The 23,616-nt window shown below is 45.3% G+C and overlaps 1 long non-coding RNA gene across 1 annotated transcript; it reads right to left on the minus strand.

Moving 5' to 3' along the window:
- Positions 1 to 18,752: 18,752 nt before the first annotated feature.
- On the minus strand, positions 18,753 to 23,211 carry LOC129625255 (uncharacterized). Its single transcript, XR_008701292.1, has 3 exons — positions 22,937 to 23,211; positions 22,385 to 22,525; positions 18,753 to 18,879 (listed from the first exon to the last, which is right to left on the minus strand). It is a non-coding gene; the product is annotated as an uncharacterized LOC129625255 (long non-coding RNA).
- Positions 23,212 to 23,616: the final 405 nt, after the last annotated feature.

Here is a 23,616-nt window from a genome sequence, read left to right on the forward strand (position 1 = left end):
TGCCCAAATAATTGTGCTCGTCCTCAGATGATGAGCCAACCCTCACTTGTAGGCCTAGTGCCTTAATGGAACTGATAGTAGGTTCCTCTTTGCACCGGTTGTGAGAAATCTTGGCGTCTGCCCAGTGGTCTCTCCCTAACAGATACATAGAGGATCAACTGATGCCTTCAGTGCGATAATCTTTCTCCTGCAACCGTTGGGTTTTGGTTTCCATTCGCCTTATTTTACTACTTATTGTACCATGTCCACCCTTCTGTTTGATGGTCTGCAGCTTTGTGACCATTTTAAATTCTTTTTGAAAGACCTCCAAATCATTAGGCTTCTCTCAGACCTCTAGAAGGAGGTCTTTCCTAGCTGCTCCTGGCACTTCTTTAAATTCCCCAGCCCTGGCTGAGAGGCACAGTTATAAAAAAATCCATTTTATTGGGCATATGGGGAAAAAAATCACATTTTAAAGTGTCTGTTGCTACATATAGAGCTATTTTCAAAAATGTCTGAGCTTATAAAAGATCCTAAATGTCCAGTGATGTACAAATGAATGGAAAAAATGAAGCATGGAATATTACTCAGTCATGAAAAAGGAAACCCTGACATTTGCAACATGGATGGACCTTGAGGGCATTGTGCTAAGTGCGATAAGTCAGACAGAGAAAGACAAATTCCATATGATCTCACTTACACATGGAATCTAAGTAACAACAAAAGCAATAATAATGATAATAATAAATAATAATAAAAAGCATAAATACAAGCTCATAGATACATGGAACAGATTGGTGGTTGCCAGAGGCAGGGGTGGGGGAGATATGGGGGGCAAAATGGGTGAAGGGAATAAAAAGGTACAAACTTCCAGCTATAAAATAAGTAAGTCCAGGGGATGCAATGTACTGTGGGATGACTGCAGTTAATCATACTGTTTTCTATATTTGGAAGTTGCTAAGGGAATGGTTCTTAAAAGCTCTCACCACAAGAAAATAAAAAAAGATTTGTAACTGTGTGTGAAGAGAGATGCTAAATAGATTTATTATAGTGATCATCACAATATATACAAATATGGAGTCATTATGTTTTATGCCTGAAACTAATATAATGTTATGTATCAATCAGATCTTAATAAAAATAGATAAAATATAATGTAAAAAAAAAAAAAGAAAGGATACCTAGTCCTCCAACGGTGCTCATATTCTGGACATGCCTGGGAATTCGTTTTGTCCTAGCAGAAAGGTGAATTGAGTCCAGCTGTTACCCCAGGCTGTTACTAGTGGGGTTTCTGTGTGCGGATTCCTCTCCATTTGGAAGACAGCAGCTCTCTCCACATGGGGAATTCCAAGTACAGAACTACTGTTTAGGTTTCTTGGGTAGGGCCAAATGGAAACTATCCCAGGTGGGCTCTGTGAACACCAGGCTGGATCTGGGTGGCCACTGGGGTTGGTCTGATTTTGATGAGGTGTGAGGAACATAATTCCACCAGCCACAATATGGCTTCAAGAATGGGCCTTCCGGACTTCCCTGGTGGTTGAGTGGTTACCCTGATGCCAGGAAAGATTGAGGGCAGGAGGAGAAGGGGACGACAGAGGATGAGATGGTTGGATGCATCACCAACTCAATGGACATGGGTTTGGGTGGACTGCGGGAGTTGGTGATGGACAGGGAGGCCTGGCGTGCTGTGGTTCAAGGGGTCGCAAAGAGTCGGACACGACTGAGTGACTGAACTAAACTGAACTGAGTGGTTAAGAAATCACCTTGCAATGCAGGGGACACGGGTTGGTCCCAAAGCAAGATCCCACATGTCGCAGAGCTGTGAAGCCTGTGCCCCACCGCTACTGAAGCCCATGGTTCCTAGAGCCTGTGTTCCACCACAAGAGAAGCCACCACAATGAGAAGCCTGCACGGCAACAAAGAGTAGCCCCAGCTTGAGGCAATTAAAGAAAGCTGAGCGCAGCAACAAAGATCCAGTGCAGTCAAAAATAAAACAAATACTTTGGAAAAGAATGGGCCTTCCAGTCACAGTGTCTGTTTACAATTCTTTGCCCCTGACTGTTCTGATTCTCAGTCTGAGAGGTTCTCCTGGGCAAATGAGCTTCTGCCTTTGGTTCTTGCAGAACGAATCCAGGTACCAAAGTGAAAGTGAAAGTCGCTCAGTTGTGTACGACTCTGTTACTCCATGGACTATAGCCCACTAGGCGCCTCAGTCCATGGGATTCTCCAGGCAAGAATACTGGAGTGGGTGGCCATGCCCTCCTCCAGGGGATCTTCCTAACCCAGGGGTTGAACCCAGGTCTCCCGCATTTCAGGCGGGTTCTTTACCATCTGAGCCACAAAGGAAGCCCAAGAATACTGGAGTGGGTAGCCTATCCCTTCTCCAGGGGATCTTCCTGACCCAGGGATCAACCCTCCAGGAACCAAGAGGGAGAGGAATTCAATATCTCTTATCCAAGTAGGATTTGAATATGTGATGAGCGAATCTTGGAAAAATCACTTAGAAAATGTGTCCCAGGTCTGTTAGCGACCATCAGCCCCCTTTTCACATACCTTCACAAAATTCACTTCCAGTCTCAAGCCCATTCAAATGACAAATTCATCTTTAGATCTGAAAAAATGTGGACTGTGATTACTGTGCATTGTTATCTGAATTGTCCAAGTGACCCAAAGAAAAATGGAGGTGCATTTGCCTGAGTCCTCTTACTTCCCAGACAGATGATGATTCATGTGGAAAATGTTCCCTGTGGTTTTAGAGCATTTTCAAGACACAGCCCTACTTAAGTGGCCTCGGGCTATGAAGACCAACTTCTGAACAGCTTGTAATGAAAGCTTCTTTGTGAAATCTGAAACCTCAGCTAGGTCTGGCTTCAAGCTAAGCACTTCAGCTGATTTCACCAAAATGTCTCCCAGACCTTTGACCTTTATCAGAAACCATACTATTAGGCCTTTGCCCCACTCACAAAATGTATTTTTATTTTTTTCTTCCTGTGAAACATCGTGATTGCACAGAAAAACTTGGCTGAGGTATTGGGTTTGTGTCCAGTTTGAGATAAATGTGCCCAAGATGATACACTCAATCTGATCTGTGGTTCCTTTTCTTGTGAAATTTCAGTGACAGGACCTTCTCAATTCTGCAGAGCAACTGAGCCAAACCGGGATCAGTTTTGGGGTTTGATATTCCACCCTCCTGGTAGTTTGGGAACTGCCTATAACATGATGAGACAAACTCCTATAACCCCCACCAGCGCCCCCAGGATGAAAACTACTCAGTCCAAATATAGACCAGGCTTCTGTCCAATGGAAGCCCATGAAGCTCCATGACTCTTCACCAGGAAAACGAAAGTATGCCTGGGAGGTCACCTTAACCCTATGTGGGAAAGGCCAGGAGAGCTCCCTGTGATATGCAGAAATTCTGGCCAGTAAAGGTGGTCAGCAATGCTCTCCTCTGGTCCAGGGCTTTATAAAGATCAGGACCCTTCTAGGAAGTGTGGACAGAGAGGGTCACCTGCCATGTCAGTAAACAAAGGATGCTGCAGCCAAAAAGCCATCAGCCACCACAGCTGCTCTGAAGGTGCAGGGGATTCAGGACGGAGGGGGATTCAGGATGGAGAAGAATAAGATACTGGCCCTGATAGTTAAGATGCTTATTAAAGGAATAATCTCAGTGGCCCAGACTCTTGCCTCTTTCCATACACAGAAAAGCATTGAAATCAACTTAAGAAGTCTATTGTGTGTGTGTGTGTGTGTGTGTGTGTGTGATTAGCAGTGATCTTTTGATGTTCAACTACCTTTTTTATTTCAGCAAAAACTCCTATAGAACCAGATTCTTCCCTTAAACCTCTTTGGAACAAGTCCCTCAGAGCGATCTCAGAGGCTGCCTTCCTGGGCTTTAGTCCTCAGTAAGGTCCCCAAACAAAGCGTAATTCTCAACTTTTAGGTCATGCGTTCTTTTTTGTTTTCAGTTGCCAGAAGAATAAAAAATTAGATTCACTTGGGTAGGAGGCAGTACTACACACCTACTGTCTTAGGAAACTGAGTGAAGGGAAAGAGAGGGAATTTAAACATATTTTTGGTGTAAATTCCCAGAATTATTCTCCCAGATATAGAGCAACAATAAGGGGGAAGGAGTTAGAATAGGTGGGAGAAGAATTTGAGAGGAGTTGTTACCCACTTTTAAGATGAAATAGAGTCACCATAGCTCAAGATATTTGAAAGCTCTGTGCAAGACTGATTTTAGTGGAAATACTTCACTATATCTTAATACTACTTCTAAACTCTCAGCACCTTCCAAATTTCTTTCTAATTCATCCCCAAGCTATAAAATTGTTACAGATTTCATCCGAGATTAGGGAGCAACATCCTTCCCCTTGTTGTTGATCATTCTCTAAATCGTGTCTGACTCTTTGTGACTCCATGGACTGTAGCCTGCTAGGCTCCTCTGTCGATGGGATTCTCCAGGCAAGATGACTGGAGTGGGTTGCCATTTCCTTCTCCAGGGGATTTTCCCGACCCAGTGATCAAATCTGCATCTCCTGCATTGGCAGTGGATTCTTTATCATCTGAGCCATCAGGAAAACTCCCCAAGCTATGAATGTGTTACATATTTCACCCCTGAGGGGTTAAGGAGGAATATTCTTTCCATTGTAGAGATAAGTAAGCCAAGGTTCTGTGGATTTTGTTGGTTCGTCTTCTGGAGCACAGAACTCTATTCTCTTAGGTTTCAGTTCAGTTCAGTTCAGTTCAGTCGCTCATTTGTGTCCGACTCTTTGCGACCCCATGAATTGCAGCATGCCAGGCCTCCCTGTCCATCACCAACTCCCGGAGTTCACTCAGACTCACGTCCATCGAGTCAGTGATGCCATCCAGCCATCTCATCCTCTGTCATCCCCTTCTCTCCTGCCCCCAATCCCTCCCAGCATCAGAGTCTTTTCCAATGAGTCAACTCTTTGCATGAGGTGGCCAAAGTACTGGAGTTTCAGCTTTAGCATCATTTCTTCCAAAGAACACCCAGGGCTGATCTCCTTCAGAATGGACTGGTTGGATCTCCTTGCAGTCCAAGGGACTCTCAAGAGCCTTCTCCAACACCACAGTTCAAAAGCATCAATTCTTCAGTGCTCAGCCTTCTTCACAGTCCAACTTTCACATCCATACATGACCACAGGAAAAACTATAGCCTTGACTAGATGGAACTTTGCTGGCAAAGTAATGTCTCTGCTTTTGAAATTCTGTCAGCAATTTGCCCTGCTTGGTATGTAACATGATTTCCTTTTCTTTCCCTTCTTTCTCTTAGAAACGTGGGCCTGATGCTATCTGTTACTGAGTTCTGTTCACAGATGAATATATTGAAAGGTGATGAGTACAAAGTAAGTTGGCTGCCAGCCCATCAGTACAGTAAAAACATGAGCCTATAAAATGTGAAAAGATGAGAGTGTGGGAGCTTCTTTTTTTTTTTTAGAAAAAAAAAATCTTATTGTATATTGGAGTATGACCAATTAACAAGGTTGTGATAGTTTCAGGTGGACAGCAAAGGGACTCAGCCATCCATATACATGTATCCATTGTCCCCCAAACTCCCCTCCCATCTGGGTGGCCACAAAACTTTGAGCAGAGTTCCCTGTGCTATACTGTGGGTCCTTGTTTGTAACTATGTGGGAATTTCTGATCCCTGAAATTTCAGCGTGTTTGCTGTGCAGGGACAAAGTCTTGCCTCCATAGCCCTTGGTTTCCAGGGTTATTAATTATTGACCGGAGTTGTATTAATACGTCTTTTGTGACCTGGACATTATTGAATGGAGACCTATCAATACATTTTTAGAGAGTGATAACAATTAGCATCACTGTGGGAAGCTGTTAACAGCTTAAAATTGATCAAGGGTTCATTATACAGCTTAATGATTTTTGTTATCTTCACACTTTGCTCCATTAGGTTTTTGTTTCCACCTTGTGTATATTATAAAGCTAAAATTTTCAAAAATGACACACTGCAAAATTTTGATTGAAGAAGAATTTTTCCGTGAATTTTATGCAGATACTTTCTCTAACTGTCTGAGTGATATATATAGAAGGGTCTCAGAAGATATAGAAGGGTCTCAGAAGATAGTTCGGAGAAGGCATTGGCACCCCACTCCAGCACTCTTGCCTGGAAAATCCCAAGGATGGAGGAGCCTGGTAGGCTGCGGTACATGGGGTCACTAAGAGTCGGACACGACTGAGCGACTTCACTTTCACTTTCCACTTTCATGCATTGGAGAAAGAAATGGCAACCCACTCCAGTGTTCTTGCCTGGAGAATCCCAAGGACCGGGCAGCCTGGTGGGCTGCCGTCTATGGGGTCGCACAGAGTCGGACACGACTGAAGCGACTTAGCAGCAGCAGCAGCAGAAGATAGTTCTTCAGAATATAATTCTGATTTAGATGATGTGAATATCAGACCAACAAAAAGACAGAAAACTTTAGTGACCCATGCTGATTCGGAAAGTGAACATGAAACTCACAGTGCTGGAGGATGCTCCTTTGTTTCTACAGAAGAATAAACTGATAATAAATATTTCACGAAAATTAGAAGACTATACAGGTGTGTCAGGTGTTGCCTATTGAACATCATAATCCACAAAGTGTTAGCAAAATAATAGAATTAATTTTTGGCTGGCCAAAAGAAAAACTGCCAGCCAAAAGTGTTAGTTTCTGCAAAAATCCTGTGGTCAATGAGTTAATGAGTTAATCAGGCTGTGACTGTGTGTTGGGGGCAATCAGAGCCCAGTGTAGACCATGGCTGTATCTCCTGCCCTCAATGGGTGTAGACAAGTCCTGGGCCAGCAGCTGTGGGCGCTCTCCCGTGACAAATAGGGCACTGCTGCAGGGCTAGCAGGCTGCATGGGCCTCGGGCTGTGTCCCTCAGGCCTCCCTGTTTCTTCCCTTTCCTGGCATCCTAGGGATGGTGTGTGGTGGCCAAGGAGACACCAGAACCTCCAGATTTACAAGTCTTTGTCCACTTTCTTTAACACACAAGCAGGGTATGGGCAGGCCATCCAGCCCCGGTCTCAAATTACACTCCACTCAGTGAGTGTCGCCAGCCCAACAAATTCCTGAAACACCAGGTAATGGTAGAATATATGCCACAATTTCTTTCAGGATAGTCAAGATTAGAAAATATATTTCTAGAGGGGAGAGCCAAAAACTTGTTTTTCATATGATAATTATAATTATATATTTATAATCAGAATAAATTAATCAGAATAAATAAAATAAATAAATCAGAATAAATAAAATAAATAAAAAAAGATAATAGTAATAATAAATATATAATAATAAATTATCATTATAATTGTTATTATAATAAATTAAATGATTAAATAGTTATATTTTATAATTATAATACATAAGTATTATAAATAATTTCTAAATATAAATTTAGAAATTTGTATTATAATATGCATGTTATAGTCATAGCATATGGTATGAATATGTAAATGTATACATATATTTATACTCAATCATTGTTGAATTTATCAGAGCCCAGTTAATGTCCTCACCTCCACCCCAGCCTGAACACCAAAGAATATGAAGAGAACAAAAAGTTGGGAAAAATAAACAGAAGTGAGGGGCTCATCTTGTTTTGGGAGAGCATGTGCAGTGTGCAGAAATAGGTATTAAGTTGACATTAAAATCCTGGGAATTTTTCTTAATACCATTCCGCTCAATGGCACCTCAGTCCCCATAACCCTAAATTTTTTTGTCTTCCAATCTTTTTGCTAACCTATACTGTAAAATTTTTCCAAAAACCTATGTTCTTCCATCCACATTTTTAAGTTGACAGCTGAATTTCTCTCTTCATTAAGTTTAAATATGTGAGGTAGAATTTCCCACATAATGCAAATATCAGCATTTTAAAATAAAGCGGTTCATCCCCCTTTAAAATGTATCTAACAGAAGGGAAACACTATAGTTGTCTTATGTCCACTATCATCATTTAACGCGAAAGTTGCTCAGTCACATCTGACTCTTTGAGATGGCATGGACTATACAGTCCATGGAATTCTCCAGGCCAGAACACTGGAGTGGGTAGCCTTTCTCTTCTCCAGGGGATCATCCCAACCCAGGGATCGATCCTAGGTCTCCTGCATTGCAGGTGAATGCTTTACCAGCTGAACCACAAGGGAAGCCCATCATCCATTTAAAAAATACAACAAATTCCCTTCTTTGGGTATTGGAAATTTATTATCTTTAAATTGTATTTCCATTACTCTTCCACACAGGATTTTATGCCAAGAAAAGATATTTTTGTGATTGAAAATCTTTCATTGACTGCCCATCATACTTGGTTACAGAAATATGAACAAAAGTGGAAATTTAAAAATTATTTCCTCTGGATTTAGTTATCATCTTAATAGTAATCCACATGTGATCAAAACAAATATTAACACATTGTTATAAGCTTTGATTAAAATAATTATTAAATATAAGAAGTAAACATTTTTGGAAAAGTATCAGATGGTTAGGTGTGTCATCGTGCGTTAATTAAAAGGCGTCTTGCTTGTATTACTATGGATAATAATATGGATACATTATTGTATTGTATCCATATATAAAATATATGGATACCAAGGGAGAGGGGGCAACTGACAGGGAGACATAAAAGCAAATGTTTGGTAAATAAATGTTTGCTGAGCCAGGTAGATACAACGGGACACAGGGAGGAATTTAACAGGCTTCGGTGGGCTCCTCCCAGCTACACACCTGGCTCCAGCTGTGATTACCTCTGGTGATTGATGCTTCCCTCCTGGATCAGGCCCTCTGTCTACAGTCTTTAGGAGGCTAAGGGGGACAAAGGTCTTCCTGAGTCTTCTGGGCCTTGACTGGTTTCAGCTCAAAGTAATCCATATGCCAAAGGGATATTTTGGAGGCAACACATTTTGCTGCCTCCGTGAGAATCTGGAAACTGAGTCCCTTACATCTGGGGTCCTCCTACCTCTTGGGAAGGCTCTGAGTCTTGAGGTTGTTGGTTGGCCCAGTTGGTTGTACCACGTGAGCCTTCTGAATTCTGCACTGAGATGCCTCCTCCCACGTGGAAAAGTGACCAGACTCAATGCCCAACCCCCACCCCTCGGAGCACTCGGACCCTGCTCCCGCCCAGCCTCTGCCTGCTGGAGTCCGCCCTCCTCCACGTTATCTAGCAAAACTCAAATTCCGATTAGACAGGGACCTATCAATCACCTGCAGCGGAGAGAATACTGATACCGTAGTCGGAGAGGTGGGGAATCCTCTGATGAGCCCTTCGGGTGATCACACCGCTTGCCCCACCATGACCCCCTGACTCACACGCTGTGCACCCCAGCCGCAGAACTTGGTCACACCCGGTTTAGATGCTTCACTCCAGCTTCTTCATCATCCGTGTTGTCCTCCTCAACAGACTTCAACGACGCTCCTTTGGAGCTGAAATCACATCTTAAACTGAAAAAATAAAATAGAAAACAAACAAACAAACCCCCACAAACCCCATAGTTATAACACTTTAAGTAGCTTTTCATCTGGGCCCCCTTCCAGCATCTTACACAGGCCTGGCCTTAGAAGTCGCTCCGATGCTGGCAGGCCCTAGATTGGGGTTCCACTGCTGGGCGCTCCCCTGGCTCCTCCGTTGCTCCCACCCGTGGAAAGCAGGCTGCATACTATAAGTTGCGCATCTACAACACAAGAGCTCCCCCTCCTCTTTCATCCAGTTTCTTTCCTTTAAGGTTCCTTCCTCCCTTCCCCTCAGCCCTCCCTTCCTCCAGCTTCTGGGGTGGGGCTTCAGAGAAATCTCCAGGCACAAAGTGGGGTCGGGGTGGGGGTGTGGTGGGGTGGGGGGCTGTAACCTCCCCTGCTAGCCTTTCCAGCTAAGTCTGGAGATGAACAGGTGCTTAGGCGTAATCCCCGGGCATGGCTGGGGAGAGGAAAACTCTGTTCCAACTGGAAACGCTTCTTTGGAAACCTTGGGACTTCTGGTGCGATCCCACCAGTTGCATCTAGTGGCTTTATTTCTTTTCATCTGCCCCACAGTGTGGCCGCTCTGCCCCTCTCCCGGGCACTAAGACGCTTCTCTGGAATCCTCCTATCCCAGGGCTGACGAGGAAGGCGGGATGCTGGGTCACTGCGCCCTCTAGGCAGGCCAGGGCTGCAGCCCATCAGGGACCCAAATCTGACCCCAGGGGGATGCCTCTTGTCTTCATCCTTGCCAAAAAGACCATCCTTCCTCACTTTGTGTTTGCTTGACTCTTTCTTGCGAGTGTCCCTGCGGTAGATCTTATAGCAGGTGAACAGTCTAGGTAAGGAAAAACTTTGAAAGAGAGAATAGTCAGCAGAAGAATGAATGATCTGATTGTGAGCAATGCACACCTTCTGGAGGGCTCTAGAGTCCTTGCTGGAAGCACCCTGGAGACGCTTCTCAGAAATAGCACCCTCAAAGAAGCTTCCAGAAGCTTGTTCCAAGGGACGTTTTCTTCCCAGATGTTACTGGTGTAAAATGAGCAGGAAATTTGGACACAGCTGTAGCATAGTGCAGAGAAGGCAATGGCACCCCACTCCAGTACTCTTGCCTGGAAAATCCCATGGATGGAAGAGCCTGGTAGGCTGCAGTCTATGGGGTCTCTCAGAGTCGGACACAACTGAGTGACTTCCCTTTCACTTTTCACTTTCATGCATTGGAGAAGGAAATGGCAACCTACTCCAGTGTTCTTGTCTGGAGAATCCCAGGGACGGGGGAGCCTGGTGGGCTGCTGTCTACGGGGTCGCACAGAGTCGGACACGACTGAAGCGACTTAGCAGCAGCAGCAGTAGCATAGTGAGCACACTGATAATGCGGTGGGGGTACAGTGACATGGGGGGCAAAGGAAAGATTGCTGGTTATCCTGAACCCAATAAAGACATTCACAAATATTTCTTAAGTATCTGCTGTACGCAAAGGCGTCTATTAGGCACCATGGGAGGAGAAGGGATATAAAGTCCATCTCTGGGCATCGTAATTCGCATGTTGCCATAGCAGAGAGGATGCTTCCAAATTTGGGGGTGCATTTACAGACTTATATACAGAGTATATCATGAGAAATGCTGGACTGGATGAAGCACAAGCTAGAATCAAGATTGCCAAAAGAAATATCAATAACCTCAGATATGCAAATGACACCACCCTTATGGCAGAAAGCAAAGAACTTGATGAAAGTGAAAGAGGAGAGTGAAAAAATTGGCTTGAAACAACATTTAGAAAACTAAGATCATGGCATCTGGTTCCATCACTTCATGGCAAATAGATGGGGAAACAATGGAAACAGTGACAGACTTTATTTTTTGGGGCTCCAAAGTCACTGCAGATGGTGACTGCAGCCATGAAATTAAAAGACCCTTGCTTCTTGGAAGAAAAGTTATCACCAACCTAACAGCATATTAAAAAGCAGAGACATTACTTTGCCAACAAATGTCCATCTAGTCAAAGCTATGGTTTTTCCAGTAGTCATGTATGAATGTGAGAGTTGGACTATAAAGAAAGCTGAGCACTGAAGAATTGATGCTTTTGAGCTGTGGTGTTGGAGAGGACTCTTGAGAGTCTCTTGGACAACAAGGAGATCCAACAAGTCCATCCTAAAGGAGGTCAGTCCTGAATATTCATTGGAAGGACTGATGCTAAAGCTGAAACGCCAATACTTTGGTCAACTGATGCAAAGAATTGACTCATTGGAAAAGACCCTGATGCTGGGAAAGATTGAAGGCAGGAGGAGAAGGGGATGACAGAGGATGAGATGGTTGGATGGCATCACTGACTCAATGGACATGAGTTTGAGTAAGCTCCGGGAGCTGGTGATGGATAGGGAGGCCTGGCATGATGCAGTCCATGGGGTCTCAAAGAGTCGGACATGACTGAGCAACTGAACTGAACTGAACTGAACATTTTCCTCAATAAATATAAGGATCCCCTTAGAGTGGTCATACAGACAAAAAGTAGCATGGTTGATCACAGGGACTGAGAGCAAAAAGGAATGAGGAGTTATTGTTTAATTAGTATGTGTGTTAAGTCACTTCAGTCATGTCTGACTCTTTGCGACCCCATGGACTGTACCCCGCCAGTGTCCTCTGTCCATGAGAATTTCCAGGCAAGAATACTGGAGTGGGTTGCCATCTCTTTCTCCAGGGGATCTTCCTGACCCAGGGATCAAACCCGTGTCTCTTATGTCTCCTGCATTGGCAGGTGTGTTCTTTACCACTAGCGCCACCCGGGAAGCCCTTACTTGCTATAGGGTTTCAGTTTTGCAAGAGAAAAACTTTCTGGAGATGGATGAAAGTGATGGTCACACAACAATGTCAGTGTACTTAAGGAAACAGAACTTAAAAGGACTAAAGTGGTAAATTTTATGTTATGTATATATTACACAGTTAAAAATATTAAATGCAAATAAACAGAAAGTATAAGGGTCACAGATCCTGTTGCTGGAGCTCCCACCACCCCGTCAGACCCTGCTGGTCCTGCCCATTCTTCTCTGCTCCCCTCTCAGCCCCTCTCTGCTCCTGCTGGATCTCCCACAGCCTCCCTGTCTCACTTCTGCCTTGTGATAGGGAAAGGGAACCCCAAGTTCGATTCCAGTTAGAATTCCACGTGCATCACTTGTCTGTCATGTGACCTTGGGCCAAGTTCTGATTTCTCTTGACCTCAGTTTCCCAGTTTGTCACATTAGGACCGTCTCCTAGTCCGCTTGTGGGAAGATCAAACATGGAGACCTCAAGGGTAGTGTGTCCGGCCCACCCTAGGGATCCCACCAACAGTGATTTCCTTCCATCGTCTGGGTTCTCCAACAACCCCTCCCTGGGCACAAGGGGATGCTTTCCCCTTCTCACTCAGAGATGCTGTGGGGTGGGAAGAACCCCTTATCAGATGATGATTAAATGTGCAAATGTGCAGTTGCTATTTTTAAATTCTGGCTCTCTATTTCATTTTTGTCCCAGCAGGATAATTTATGCCATATTCTATTTCTACAGAAGAGCAGATTTTATTATGTCATCAATTAGAGATGGATGGAGGTCTGTGTGTGTGGCTCCTTCCTGGGAAAGGAGCTCAGCAGGGATGGGAGGAGGGTGGTACTCAGCTGTTTGCTGATTGCTTGACTCAGCCTGAGGCTGTTGTAGATTTCCCATCCTGTGTTCAAAACTGCCAGCAAAGTCACAGCGATAACCAAACAGATTCTGGGAGGATGAATACAGAAGGCAGCATTGGTAGTACCACAGCGGCGAATGCCGTCCACAGCAGACAGCCCAGACAGTCACAGGCCTGGGGGGAATCCACCTGTGGGCTGAATAATGGGGGGCACGTCGAAGGTGAAGTCATGCCCAGGGCGAGGTCGGCACTTTCTGGAACTCATCAATAAAGCAAAGCGTTCCTTTGGTCCTGGGGCAGGAAGTTTCTGATTGCTCCCTGGCCCTGGGGATGTCACAACTCTAATGGTGAACACAGATGCCCCCGTCCTGAAATAAGGGCCCCAGTTTTCAGCCCATGTTGCACGTGAGGGATGTGAGGAGGGACAGGACACCCTTGTGACAGCCAGGGACTCCCCTTGCTCTTGCGAGAGATCAAAGACCTTTGAGTGCTTTCATTTATTTTGCTATGAGTGGAGCCGATCTCCCCGAGAGGGTATGGGAGGGAGAGTTCTGGAACATATTCTTGTCTCCTGGGGGTGGTAAACTCTTCCAAAATGTGTCTGGTCTGCCATATGGCAGAGAAACCGAGCCCAGTGGGGTGCTGGCTGACTGGGAGTGCTTGGCTGTCCCTCGCAGACATCCTGGGATAGAAGCTCCTAGAGGTAGATCTAATTGGACTGCTCCTTCCCTGCTCTGTACTAATTAAACAAGAAAACAAGGCATTGGTGGAAAGTTTATTTACAATACAGACCAAGCAATGCCAAAGATGCTACAAGGCAGTGGGCAGATCCCAGGGAGGGGGCAGGCAGTGGTGCCTGGGGAGCCCAGAGGAGGGCTGTGGCGGGGTTAGTATCAGTGGGATTTCTGGGGTTCAAGGGCAGTTGATAGAGTCAGATCAGGGCCCCTGACTAACTGCAGAGAGCCAGGTTTGTGGAAAGTCAGACCGACTTTTGAGGACACCTTTGAAAGAAGCAGGAATCAGGAAAATGGTTCCAGCCAGAAACTCCAGGATTTCAGCCCAAGGCAGGAGAAGTTCTGGCTGCTGGTAAGGGTCTGACTTCTTCCCATAGGATGGATCTGTTCCCTCCGCAGAGTATAAGTTCCCTGAGGTATGGCCGTCAGACCACACTGTGGACCCCCTCCATCACAGCTGAGAGAGAAACCAGGCTGGACAGAATTTCATGCTCAGGCTTGGAGTGGAAACCAGGTGACAAAGCCTATAACCTGTGGCAGGTGTGACAAATGCTCCCAGGTATCTGTTATAAGGTCTACATTTTGTGAACTGACTCTTTGTTTCCAAGCTCCATCCAGTGGCCCTTCTTCAACCCTCTTGAACAGCCTTCCTCATTTTCTGCTCAGTCCTAGCTGTCAGCCCACAGGCCAGTTCTAGTGCCTGATAGGTGATCTGCCAGTGAGGCTGAGCAAATGGAAAGATTAGATATTGGTGAGGCTTGCAAAGGCGTTAGCAAAGGTGGCCAAAGCAATGTGCCATGACATAGTCAGATATGCTTCTGGAGAAATTCCTTGAAAAAGATCTTTGGAGCCTGGGTAGAGAATAGCCATTAAGAGTGGATCTAGAGGACTTCCCTAGTGACACAGTGAATGAGAATTTGCCTGCCAATTCAGGGGACACAGATTCAATCCCTGGTCTGGGAAGATCCCATATGCCTCAGTGCAGCTAAGTCTGTGTACCACAACGCCCGAGCCTGTGCTCTAGAGCTCGAGAGATGTAACTACTATAGCCCTTGTGCCCTGGAGCCTGTACTCCACAACAAGAGAAACCACCGTAATGAGAGCCTGTGCACGGCAGAGAAGAGCAGCCCTGCTGGCCACAACTAGAGAACACTTACGCAAAAGCAACAAAGACCCAGTGCAGCCAACATTTTTTTAAAAAATAGTGAATCTAGAGGGACTTTCCTGGTGGTACAGTGGATAGGAATCCACCTGCCAATGCAGGGGACACAGGTTCAATTCTTGGTCTGAAAAGATTCCACATACCGTGGAGCAACTACTTCCACGTACCACAACTTCTGAAGCCTAAGTGTAGCAACAAAGACTCAGCACAGCCAAAAAAAAAAAAAAAAGAGAGATCTAGAGCATAAAACGCTTTACTCTGTTTCTCCTCTCTGAGTGGAATCCTTCCTGATGTTCGTTTATGAGCCCATTATTACGTTCACATGTGTATTTCTTCTCACTGTGCACCAAACTTTTTTCAGTGTGACCCAAACTTCATTGGCCTTATGAATATCATAGTCTTATACATTTTATTGGCATTTGTAAGCATTGCAATAAATTAGACATTTTAAAAGTATGTGCCTCTGAAAATAATTACTGGAGTTTTGACTAACGGAGTGGTATCCCCGTGAGAAGCATCAATTTCTTTTGTTGGGGAAAAGGCAAACATTTTTATGAAAACAATGCTCACTCCACATAGGGTAGCTGTGGGAGTATACACAAGAGATGATGCAAGTCCTTTTCCCATGCAGCTGAATTGAAAAACAAGACAAATATTTTGAACAGCTCATATGTCAAGGAGACATGTGCAGACCCCACTTGTTAAAATAATAATGGTATCATGGTGCACTGATGTGGCGCTTTTATCTTCAATTTATGGCTGTTCATCAGTTGACTTGGAACAGAAGATCAGAAATTGGCGGGAGGTTCTGGGTATGTGATTTTAAGAAGAATGGATGGGACAGAGATCAAAGAGACAGCCCTCCACCCACTAGGCTTTGTTAAGTGTCCCCCTGGAACCTAAAAGGAAGCCTGCAATTCTGCCCTGGGGGGCTGGTTTCTTCTGGACAGTGGAAGCTGACAATTCAATGGCAGAAAGAAAGTTGGGCTTTTTTCCCATCAAATCCCACTCCTCTAGCCTTGTGTGGTCATGGTCCTAGAAGCAAGGAAAGCCAGCCGATACATTCCCCACCAGGGTCCCAATGTCCACCTCACACTCAAAAGAGGGGAGACATTCAGCTCGTGACATGGTCTCTACCTCTCTCCAGTCCCTTTGGGCCAAGGTGGCCCCACAGTCTGAATCCAAGGTCATAATAGTGGTTCTGTGCGTGGGAGGGGTGCGGGATAGTTAGGGAGTTTGGGATTGACAGGTTCACAGTTTCAGGTGTTCAGCAAAATGATTCAGATTAGCAGCAGCAGCAGCAGCATACATATACATACATCTATTTACTTTCAAGTTCTTTTTCCATGTAGGTTATTACAGAATATTAAGCATAGTTTCCTATGCTATACAGTAAGTCCTTGTTGGTTATCTATTTTAAATATTGATATAGTATGTGAACCTGTAAATATATATATATACACACACATTGGGTACATCACGCCTGGATTTGCTTCCATGTGTCTTAATTAAGTATTTCCTGAGTACCCACTCTGGACCGGGTTCTCTGCTGGGTGCCGGGGCCATGGCTTGAATAAGACAGTGTTGTCATGGCCCTCATGAAGTTTCTGGTCTAAGAGGAGAAAGCATTCGACCCAGGAATGAGCACTACTGTATTGTGGATGAAAACTCTAGGGAACTGAATGAGCCAGTAGCAGGAAGTCTTGAGCTCATCTGGGAGTCAGGAAAGGCTCTACTAAGACAATGTTTGAGGTGGATGCTGGGAAATCAACAGAGAAAAGAGAGGTGGCGTGGGGGGAAATTCCAAGAAGAGACACTGGTTCCTTGGCGGAAGCCAGTGAACCAGGGGACTATTAAAAAGGACAGTGTAGCTAGAATCCCAGGAGCGAGGAGGCAGTGGAGAGGGAAGAGAGGCTGGACCGGGGCTTGCAGTGTTCTGGGAGTCTTGGGGCAGGCTTGGGTTTTAATCCCAAAAGCAGTGACAAGTCATCAAAGGGTTTTGTTTTGGCATGCAGGATCTTTGTTCCTTTACCAGAGATTGAACCTGTGCTCCTGCAATGGAAGCATGGATTCTTAACCACTGGATCACCAGGGAAGTCCATCCATTCATTACCTTTTTTAAAATGTATCCATCCATCAACCATTGATGACAAGGACTGTACTTACGTTGTGCAAAGTCACCTCAGCTATGTCCAGCTCTTTGCAATCCTGTGAACTGTGGCCCACAAGTCTTCTCTGTCCCCGAGATTTCCCAGGCAAGAACATACTGGAATGGGTTGCCATTTCCTACTCCAGGGGATCTTCCTGACCCAAGGATCGAACCCTCATGTCAGATGTCTCCTGCATTGGCACACGGGTTCTTTATCACTAGCATTACCCGGAAAGCCCCGTACTTAGATTAGTGGAGACATATAATTTTTTTTCTTTTATTTTGGTCACACCATGTGGCATGTGGGACCTTAACTCTCCGACTAGGAATCAAATCTTTGCCCTCTTCATTGGCAGCATGGAGTCTTGACCACTGGACTGCCAGGGAAGTCCCCGTCCAAAGGTTTCAAGTAGGAGGGTTGTATCTTCCTCCTCCTGATTTTTAAAGATGACCCTGGCTTCTGTGTAGAAATCAGTGGCACAGAGCCGGGGTGGAGGGAGCGATGTCCAAGTAGGACTCCCCGTGGCCATTCAGTGAGAGAGGATGGGCTTGATGGGGGGACGTTGGACGAGATGGCGGGGCTGGATGGATGTCAGTTCCACAGGCCCCACAGAGAGCTTTTGCATATGTTCTCCATCAATTATAAATGTTTTTTAGCTGTCAACCATCATCATGACTGTTATCGGTCTGTATGTTTGGTTTGGAAATACATAGATAAATTAACATAACCTCGTTAAGGGAAACAGCATTCCAGATCAAGAGCTGGCAAACCACAGTCCATCTGCGGGCCAGAACCGGCCCTCTGCTACTTTTGTAAATAAGGTTTTATTGGCCCACGGCCACGCCCACTTGTTTCCATATTGTTTATGGCCGCTTTTGCCTGGCAAGTTGACTAACTCTAACGGAGACCACATGTCCAGCACAGCTTAAAATACTCCCTGATCTACAGAAAATTTGCCTACCTCTGTTCAGATCTTTATGCTTCCTGTTGATGAAAGCTACACTTCTTAACCCTTTCTCCCTGGCTCTGCCAGTTCTGAGAGCTTCGTGCTCCTCTCTCATTTCTGCCCTTGAGGTGAAGGCAATCGCCAGTCTTCCTGGGTACAAGGAGACCTGATGGCTAAGGTTAAGTCATGAGCTTCTCTGATGGCTCAGTAGATAAAGAATCCTGCAACGCAGGGGACATGGAGACGTGGCTTCGATCCCTGGGTCAGAAAGATCTCCTAGAGGAGGGAATGACAGCCCACTCCAGTATTCTTGCCTGGAGAATCCCATGGACAGAGGAGCCTGGTGGGCTACAGTCCAAATTGTCACAAAGAGAAATGACTGAGCAAGCAGGTAGGTGCATACTCTAGTTAAAATTTTACATCTTCTCATTTTACAGAAAAAAAAAAAATATAGTTAAGACATTGGCCCCAGGGACTTCCCTGGTGGTCCAGTGATTAAGACCCCACACTTCCAATGCAAGGGACACAAATTGGATCCCTGGTTGGGGAACTAAGATCTCATATTCTGTGTGGCATGGCTGAAAAATAAAACAAACAAAAAAAACCCCTTTAGTTTCTCCATTGTAAAATGAGGATAATGACAACACTAACCTCAGAGGTTGTTTCAACAAGTATTTATTGAATAGCTACAGCGTACTAGGGACCATCCTTGTTCTGGAGAAGACAGTGAGTAAAGCAGATAACGTCCACGCTCCAGGAGCTTATAGAGTGAGAAGAGGCATCAGTAGGGCCCTGCGGGGACAAAGCGCAGCATAAATGAAGCTGGTACAGACATGAGGGATTATCTACCCACCACATCATCACCCATCATCTCCCAGAGCTCTGTAGTGACCCAAGCTTCCAGGCTTGTGGCTGTCTTAGAATCAAACACAAACTCAAAGCCAGCACTGGGTGAGGGAGTGAGGCAACCATCTCAGGAGCAAACTTTAAGGCGACAACAAAACACTCCAACTAATGCGGCGTCATTAAAATAAAAACTAATGCGAAAGAATCCACGGTGAACAAATGACCAAAATTTTACATAAAGACAGAATCATCATTGCTGAATTTTCCTTTTTCCTCAGAGTCCTAGATGGCTTGGCGGGAGCTGCACAGACTCGCACCCACATGTCCAAGTGCATTGCTCTGCTCTAGGGCACGCGCATCCCTGTGCTGGGCACCAGCCCGAGTCCTCACTTCTCTCTGAAGTGTGACTGTTAGACACAACTCGGACGGCTGAGCGAACGTTCAGAAACTCCCTCATCTCGCCTCTCTTTGGAGGCCTCGGGAATGGAGTTCCGTTGTGTTTTGTTTTGTCGACATTTGCCAGAACGTAAACCAGAGAGCGTCCAACTGTTATTGGCAGGGCCTACGAAAGTTTAAACGGCACCCCATCAATCTAGAAACTCAGCCTCAGAGGCCTGCGGGCCAGGCTGGGGGGAACCCACAGACCTCACAGCCCGGATGGAAAGAACCCAGACTTGAGACCTGAAGAAGATCCCTGGGATTCCTGGGGGTCTTCCTCATCTGTAATACACGCTCACTCACTCTCAAAGACACAGGCACACACGTGCACACCCACTCATACACTCACACACACACCACACACACGTGCACACCCACTCATACACTCTCACATATGCTCACACTCATACACACCTTCACATACACTCATATGATCCCATACCCTCACATGATCCCATACCCTCACACCCTCACACACACTCACACACAAGACACACTCACATGCTCACACACAAGACACACACCCTTACACACTCACACACATTCACATACCCTCACACCCTCACACCCCCTAACACACAAGACACACACTCACACACATTCATACACCTTCATACACCCTCACACCTTCACATGCTCACACACTCACACACAAGATACACACACTCACACATAAGACACACTCACACATGCTCACACACAAGACACACACCCTCACACACACTCACACTCACACACAAGACACACACTCACACCCTCACACACACACTCACTCACATAGAGACACTCACATACAGATACTCAGACACACACAGATGTATGTATACACATGCATGTTGGCTATTTAATTATCTGTTTGCCAGAAAACTGACATTGACTCTTTTAGGGAGTTAAAACAACAAAAGGCAAAATGATTTGTGTCACGTCAAGGGTATGTATAGGTGCAGAAGACTGAACAAGTAAGTTATGTGTGTGTGTGTATGTGTGTGTATGATATACAGAAAACTGCCTGGGAGCACCGCACGCCCGTCCATGTCGTCCGGTGGCTATGGCTGCACAGATGTGGGGTTCAGGGCCACAGCCCAGCGGCCGCCCCGCTGCCCAGTGACAGGGAGCGATCCCACGGGGATGCTGACATATGGAACATCCTGGATCTGGCTCACTAGAAGGAGGTTGGTGGGTGTCTAGCACTTCGCTCTAGATTCTGTTTCTAGGTACAGAGCCTTCTGTGTTGCAGGCAGGAGAAAGCCTGATGCCTCACATGCAAGCTGGGTCACTGATAGAGGACAGTCCAGCAGGTGGAAGAAAGGCCTGGCTAGTCGCTCTTCCCGGGCATCAACCAATGGACCTCAGGAATCAGGAGAAGTTGAGGTGGGCTAGTCCTATCAGGATAGTCATGTCCATTACTTGTTTGTTACACGTTCATAATAGCCAGGTGTGGTTTGGTGTCCTGGGAGATTCCGGGAAGAGGGATGGACAACGTGATTCCTGCCTTCCAGGGGCTGCTAGGTTGGTCAATAACTGGTAGGGTAAGTTGTTGTGAAATAATGACACTGTTTGGGGAAGGATTTGTGCAGTCAGTTCTATGGCTCGAACCCACCCCTGCTATATACAGTGTCATGGGCTGGTAGACAGGACCGGGAGCAGAAGGACACGGAGCGTCGTTCTGCCCAGGAGGCTTGGTTCTGCGGCTCTGTGACCTCAGGCTGGTGCTTCTCAAAGTGTGAGCCTGATGGGTGGGCCCAGCAGCATCACCATCCCCATGGGAGCCTGTGAGCATGCCAGTTCTCAGGCCCCACCACTGACCTATTGAATCAGAAGCTTCAGGAAGGGATCCAGAAAACTGTCTTAACAAGCCTTCCTGAAATTTGCTCACACGTGAGAACACGGCCTTCAAGCACATTGCTTGACCCCTTTGGCCCTATTTCCCTCATCTCCCACCAAGGGAAAGTTACTTGTCCCAGTCCACCTATTTAAGTTATGAGACTCAAGTAAGCTAATCAAAGCACCTAATAATGCTAAGTGAAAGTCGCTCCTTCGTGTCCGACTCTTTGCGACCCCATGGACTATATAGTCCATGGAATTCTCCAGGCCAGAATACTGGAGTGGGAAGCCTTTCCCTTTTCCAGGGGATCTTCCCAACCCAGGGATTGAACCCAGGTCTCCTACATTGCAGGCAGATTCTTTACCAACTGAACTATGAGGGAATGCTAAGGACATCAACAAATTATTACCATAAAGAAGATGTGGGACATATATACAATGGACTATTGTGCTTGTCTAAGTCGCCTCAGTCATGTTCGTCTCTTTGCGACCCCATGGACTGTAGCCCACCAAGCTCTCCTGTCCATGGGATTCTCCAGGCAAGAATACTGGAGTGGGTTGCCATGCCCTCCTCACAATGGACTATTACTCAACCATAAAAAAAGAATGAACTAACACCATTTGCAGCCACATGGATGGACCCAGAGATTATTATCCTGAGAAAGACAAAGATAAATATTTATGAAATCACTTACATGTGGAATCAAAATATAATGAATCTATTTACAAAACAGAAATAGACTCCAAACACAGAAAATAAACTTATGGTACCAGAAGGGAAAGGGAGGTGGGGGTGGAACAAATTAGGAGTTCAGGATTAATGTATACACACTTATATATAAAGTAGACAAGCAGCAAGGACCTAATGTACAACACAGGGAACTATATTCAGTACCTTCTAATAACCTATAATGGAAAAGAATCTGAAAAATATGTATAAACAATCACTTTGCTGTATACCTGAAATTAATATAATGTAAATCAACTATTCTCCAATTTAGAAAATAACGATTATTGCCAATGCAAAGCAGAAAGCTTTAAACAAACAAACAACAAAATCCAGTCACTTTGGCAGTGACCAGGACATTCTATTCCAGGAGCAGTCTTCATCAGAGAAAACATCCAAGAGGTGCCTCCCATATAAGACCATACTGTAAATACCCACATCACAATAAAACCCATCACTCACCCTCAGCAGGGCTGCTCAAGTTGTTCAACAGCCCCTGAGTGACCCGGATTCCACAGCTTCAGACACACAGGCCCAGCAGGGGTGGGAGCCAGGCCAGGTTGCTTCGGGCCAGACAGGTTGGAACACTTTTCTTCAGAGTTCCTGAGGAGGGAGTGGTAATAAACTCAAGAGAGAAACAGCCAGGAGGGCTTAGGAAAGCTACCCCATCACCTTAGAGGCAAGTTAAATATACGATGGTGCATAGAAGAGAGAAGCTCGCTTCTTATAAGACTCAAGGGAAAAGATTACACAGAGGGTTCAGAGAGAGCCACTCTCACCATTAAAAAACAGAATGGTAAATCTACAGATAAATTTACAGGTAAATTTACAGATCTGTAAATCTACAGATACAGTGGGGTATAAAAAAAAAAAGGAATTTTAACATAGAAATTCTCAAAGTGATAGGATAGTCTATCTGTAACATCGATTTCTCCCATGACAGTACTTTTCTATTGTGGCAATATAAATATTATAGAATTTACCATTTTTATTTTTTATTTTTTTAGAATTTACCATTTTTAAATGTATCAGTTTATTTTTGGTTGCACTGGGTCTTCATTGCTGGGTGCAGCCTTTCTCTAGTTGTGGAAAGTGGGGCTACTCCTCACTGTGGTGTGAAGCTTCTCATTGTGCTGATTTGTTGCAGAGCGCAGGCTCTAGGCTGTTGGGCTTCGGTAGTTGCAGCTCACAGGCTCTAGAGTGCAGGTTCAGTCATTGTGGGGCACAGACTCAGCTCCTCTGCAGCCCGTGGAATCTTCCTGGACCAGGGATCAAACCTGTGTCCCCTGCATTAGCAGGCAGATTTATAACCACTGGGCTGCCAGGGAAGTGCCATTTTAACCATCCCTAAGTGTACAGTTCTCTGGCATTAAGTACATTCACATTATCATGCAACCGTCGCTACCATCCACCTTCAGAACTTTTTCATCTTCTCCAACTGAAATCTGCACCCGCTCAACACACTCTCTCCCACCCGCCGGCAACCACCGTTCTGCCTTGTCTCTAGAAGTCTGACCATGAATTTGACTAGAATACCGAGGTACATCATATCAAAGAAATCAAGCAATGTGTGTCTTTTGTGACCGCCTTATTTCACTTAGCATAATATCTTCAAGTTCATCCAGGTTGTAGCATGTGTCAGAATTCCTTTCTTTTGAAGGCTGAAAAATATTCCATCGTATGTCTATTATCAC

The sequence above is a fragment of the Bubalus kerabau genome, chromosome 13 (assembly GCF_029407905.1).
Source record: "Bubalus kerabau isolate K-KA32 ecotype Philippines breed swamp buffalo chromosome 13, PCC_UOA_SB_1v2, whole genome shotgun sequence".
Classification (NCBI taxonomy): Eukaryota; Metazoa; Chordata; class Mammalia; order Artiodactyla; family Bovidae; genus Bubalus; species Bubalus kerabau.